The sequence below is a fragment of the Belonocnema kinseyi genome, chromosome 10, assembly GCF_010883055.1.
Source record: "Belonocnema kinseyi isolate 2016_QV_RU_SX_M_011 chromosome 10, B_treatae_v1, whole genome shotgun sequence".
In the NCBI taxonomy this organism is placed as follows: Eukaryota; Metazoa; Arthropoda; class Insecta; order Hymenoptera; family Cynipidae; genus Belonocnema; species Belonocnema kinseyi.
Genome location: NC_046666.1, coordinates 79,525,124 through 79,530,936, shown reverse-complemented (window position 1 = coordinate 79,530,936; position 5,813 = coordinate 79,525,124).

Below are 5,813 nucleotides of genomic sequence, written 5' to 3'. Positions count from 1 at the left end.
ATAGAGCTCCAAGGAGATTATGTTGAAAAATAAAAAAAAAATTACCCAAAAAAAATTGTTTTTATACTTCATTCTAAGGACTTATTGAACTACCCTCGTAAGATTCTGGAAAATGAAATATCCATTCATTAAAAAAACTTCCTATAAATCCTCGCCCATGTGTGATTTTTCCGATACTTTTCACGTGCTTCATTAAAGTTTATTTAATCACCATTTCTCACCATACACCAGATCAAAATGTGTCTGTACATACAGATTTTAAGTAATACGTTTAACAAAATGATAAATTATGACATTATTCTATTGTATTAAATATCTTTAATTCAATGAGTTATTCCGAAATTATTCAATTTGAAGTATTATTCCGATGATTTATTTCAAGGTAAAACAATATTTTCTTCCCTTAAAATCAAGTTAGGTTACCCATATAAAATGTGAGCTAAGAATTTGACATTTTTGTAAGTAATACAATGAAAAAAGGACAAGGCGTAATATAGGGAATCCAATTTTTGGCAGGTTAAGGAAAACTTCAGGCTTTGACAATGAAATTAATGTCCAAAATTGTATGTGTGATCAATATAATACTAATATATACAGTGTAATATAAAAAGGTATCAAATTCTTATCTTTATTTACCTCAATATATATTTTAAACTGAAAAAATAATTAAAATAGTTAAGAAAGCAGATTGAACTAAACTTTAATAGTATCATTAAGAAGTGCATTGTAAAGAGAAAATTTTTTTATTAATAATTTTCATTCACAAACAAAAAATCTGGCTTAAATCACTTAATTATCAGCATCTCTCCAGTTCAAATTCCTATGTGGTGATCCTTGGCTACTTTTGACTGCTTTAGCAGAATTAGTAGAATCGACATTATTCTACAATTGATTTTCCTTGTTGTTAGCGTCTTTGGCTTTTAACTTCCTTTTTTAAGTAGCTCATTATAGCAGAATCGATAGGATCGTTAATATTTGAAGATTAATTTTTCTTAGTAGATAGTCTCTTTGGTTTCTAACTTATAAATGACTTTTTCCTTTATTAGCCTTCGTTTTCGTTTTGGAGTAAGAGAGTAAGTCTAGATCGCTAAGTTGCGAATTTACTCTTATTTCTAAATAACATACATCACTAAATATAATTAATTACTTAATTACTTTAAGTGCAGCTCCAGTAATTTACTTTAAAATATTGTTTTTGCTTTTACCTAGGTCTTTCATTCTAACTTTCACAAAAGAAACAACGAATATAACGCCTAATGTTGACATTTTACATTATTTACCACTGTGATACGAGAGAGATATATATATATGGATAAGTTGTTATTTACATAAAAGCAGATTTATATAATTATAATAATTTTATTTCTCGCGAAATATATGTGATTGAAAAATGTGTAAGAGAAATGATCCTCCAATAAGCGAAGTAAGTACTTTATAAAATTTATTGCATGCAGCGGCCATCGACACCCGTACCACACGAGCGCCGCGATCGAGAAATTCTAGCATTTTGTGCCGTTATGTACAGACGACAGAAGAATGCTCGTTTTTGGCGAAGTCAATGTACAGGACTTTGGCTTCCTTATGTCTATTTTCTATGGCAAGAACATACAACCCAATTATTGGCCGGAGGGTGCCAAGGATTGCATGCAATGCTTTTGATTGACAATTCATTAGCGCACCCTATTATTTATTAAATAAATTATAGTTAAATCTTAGTTATTTTATTATTAACCATTTTAACATTTCCGCGAAATTTGCTGAAAATAAAATACTTGTTTCCGTTAATTATAACGTTGCTAGGGGTAAATTAATAAGTACATTTATCTACATTTTTAGTTTCAGAACACATAAGTTATTGTGCTCTTACCCTAATTATAACTTTTAATTTAAGTTACTATTTTCATAGATAATTGAAACAGCTAGAGGAATACATTTTAGGGAAAATGTCTTTAAAAAACAAATCTTAAATCTTACTGAATAACAAAAAGATGTGATGATCTTTTTTTTTAATAGGTATGTCAGCTGATATTACGAAAATACTAATATTTTTTCTCTATTCTCAGCATCAGCGTTAACTGTGCTTGAAATATTTTCAGAATTTTTGTTTACTCTATCATTAAAATAAAAAGAAATATTACTATTAAAATAATATACTCTTATCATTATTATTATAACATTAAACTTCTAAACAAATGCTACATGTAAATTTTTGTATTTCAAGTATTCAAACTTGTTAAACAGTGGTGGTATTTTGGTAGGCCAATGGAATATTTCTTTTATTTAAAGCTGCGTTAATTGTTATAAATTACGTACTTTTTAAAAAATATGTTCTCTTTTACGAGATATCAAAAAAAGTCAAGAGGAGGAAAATATTTCTTTTTGAAAGACCTACAAGATTGTCGTAACCAATTTGCGGATTTTCTTCAAAAATCGAAAATTCAAACTTTGATTGCACAAAAAATAATAGAAAATAAAAAATGGTTATCCCAAGAAAGATCTACAATTTCGTTAAGAATCACTTCTTGATAGGATGCGTACTTTTTGTTTTATTCGTGAAAAATAATGTGTGGAAAAACGACGAAAGTTACGAGAACAAAAATCCAACAAAACCTGTTTACAAATGTCTATCGGAAATCGAGCGCGCAGCGCGAATGTCATGATGAGAATGTGTACCACAAAGCCTACAGAGCTTTGAGAAACTTAATCTTTGACTATACTTAATTAAGTAGACAATTCAGAATATGAAGACGCATATAAATACTGCCATCTAAAGGAGATCTTTTTGATAAAGTTTTTTTTCAAGCATTCCAAATGCAAAGAATAAATATCCAAGCTCGAAGCGCGAGATTCAACCGTCGCGCGCCCTAGGCGCGCTTAAACTTGCGATCGAAGCGAGCCGCGCGCGCAGCACGCGATGAGGATATGCCCGCGAAGCGGGCAGATTTTTTGTTATATCTTTAGATTATAGAAATAGTGGGCATTAACATTATTAAAATAGTTTGAAAAATATATTTTTGTGATTGGAAATAATATTCGGACGATATGCAGTCGTATGATGATGAATGAATGGTCTTTAAAACAATTAAATAATTTTTTATTATTTTTAAAATTAACTCCGGCATTTTCGTACGCCAGCGGTTTGCCAGTACTGCCCCAGTACTGGCAGTCAGTACTGCGCCAGTGCAGGCACACCAGTACCGCCAAGAATTACAAGCCAGTTCTGGCACAATACTGGCCCAGTACAGCCAGCCAGTACTGGAACTCCGGCAGGCTGTGCTGGGCCAGTACTGGGCCGGAGGTGTATTTCTACCTGGGATTTACTCATAATAAAAACCCATTTCTTTATTTCTGAGAAATATTTGTTTAAACACAGGGTACGATTCTGTCAATGAAAGAATCACATCTTCCAATTTAAAAAACGATCATCTCCAGCCGATGATCTTACATTTTTTAAGGAAATATTTCCTTGACCTAAAGTCAGTTTTGACTGAATCACCTACCTCATTTTTAAGCATAAAGCTCTAATTTCTTTCAACTAATAACAATTCCTTTAGTTAATATTTTACTGATCGATGTAAATATTAATTTTCTTCAATAATTTAATATTTTTCTTTTAGATAAAATCATTTCATTGAATTAAAGACATATTTTATGGAACGTGTTGAGCATGATGATTTCTTTGAGTAAGAAAATTTTCTTGGATTGAAGATTGTTTTCTCGTGTAGACTGTAGAGGAGTGGCCATCACTGGGTCGCTATTGTTTAGAATCTTAGGGGTCGAGTGTCAGATACTATTTTTTATCACACCAGTCAATCATAAGTGGAAATTCGTCATAGAGTCCTTGTCTAAAAACGCCAGAGGGTCCATTGACGGATTCCGATAATATGCGTGAGATAAGAGGTCGATACCGCAAAACCTAAGTGCCCTAAATGAATACACTAAATACCCTAAGTAAAAATGTTATGGCCTATGCTAAAAGTGCTATTTTAGTTATCGTTCGCGGTACCTAAAATCGCATTTATGAAGGCAGTGTGATAAAAAGCTAATTAGATCACTTGCAAACATAATCAATGAGTTGATAAGCCCTTGATAAACTTTCTTTTAACGATCTGGGGGTTTCGAGTTCCTTTTGTAAAGCATGCCGTTTCGAAATTTAATGAAATCCTGCAGATCGAAGCGTGTAGATAATAGTAGCTGACAACGATTACGATCACTGAGGGAAAGTCGATCGAGGTGGTTGGTTATATGAGGTGCACATGTAGGAAGGGTACACGTCGGGTATTAACTAAAAACCGAGCCGTCGAGCCACTCGGTTCCAACGTACCCACACTGCAGTCGGTCAAGCCAAGCCATGGAGGATAGGAAAGGGGTGGTTCATAGGTAGTGGGTTGGGGTGGATAGACGTGACAGGTCCTGCATGGACCTCGTTTCGACATACGGACGATAGGAAGCAACGATAGTGTGCTCTGTACACGAGACCGAACACACGGTGGTGGAAAATGCCCATCCTGTCGATCATCCCCTCACAGCGTCGGCGTCAGTGGTAACCGAGCGTACGGTTCACCTTCTCTATCTCGTTCTCTCTTTTTACTGGAATGCATTCGAAGCATCATACGATCGTTCTTGAAATGCTTTTTCATCTCGAAAAATCGGTCAGCTCGTTTATTCGTATTAAAAATGGCAGGAACTATCAAAAATAGAAGAGATACTTGGATGTTTGCAAATTATGCTTGTAATTTGTAATAGAATGAGTAGAGTAAAAGAATGATTTCTTAGCCTAAGACTTAGAAACATTTGGAAATACATGCAGGAAAGTTATTTTTCTGCGTTGACGGGGAGGGGGGAGGTCGGAAGTAATTGGTACCGAGTTGATTTGCTTTCAATCTTTCAAACTTCCAAAGCACTATCAATTGAAACATCCGTGCTGGTCCGAATTCGCATCTTTTACAGGAATTTTAAAGCGATCTGGGGGTAATAAATTTTTAATCTGTCACTATTTTAAGTTATCTTTGAAAAAGGAATGATTCTTGTTTCCCGCGGTAAATTAAAATATCGACTTATATTTCGAAGATAATTTTTCAACGAATTGAGGAATAAGAACCTGGATGAGTTTTAGAGGTAGTGCCAGTTGCGACGCAAGGCAACAAACTCTAATGACGATGGAGGTTCGTAATGCTCGCGCGAGCTTAGTCAACCAGTTAACCGGCAATTAACCGATCTATCTCGTAAATGTAAATTAGCCCGGGCCGATTGGCCCGGAAACCGAAAAGAGTAAATTATCACGAGGTAAGGGCAGGTGAGCGGATGCTCAGTCAGAAAGGGGAACTTGACTCGCGTGGGTGCATAGGCAGGATCTCATCGTTTACCGAGCGACACGCTGACCGGTTGCGGTTATTCCGTTCCGGCAATTCCTTCGACTGGGAAACGACCGGAAAGCTTTACAGACCATTGTTATCTAGCATCAACAAATCCAAGCCACACTTATGCCACTTTTATCCTTCAAGATAATTAAGTATTAAAGAAGGCGATTTTATGAAAATTATCACAGTTCACAACAAATGTTTACATTCACATAAGTAGGAATGACGAACGAGACCATTATCACCAGGTTCAACATCCTGTCTTGTTATTTTTGAAAACATACTGTCATCAACACTTTTGAGAGAATGATTTTTATAAATATAATTCATTTTTCGGTATTTATTGAATAATATGTTGGCGACATTTTACATTCTCATCAAGAGAAGGTATTAGATTTGTTTAAAATTTGACCCCCCCCCCCATCCCGGTTTTGTCAAATGTCCACGTTTGGA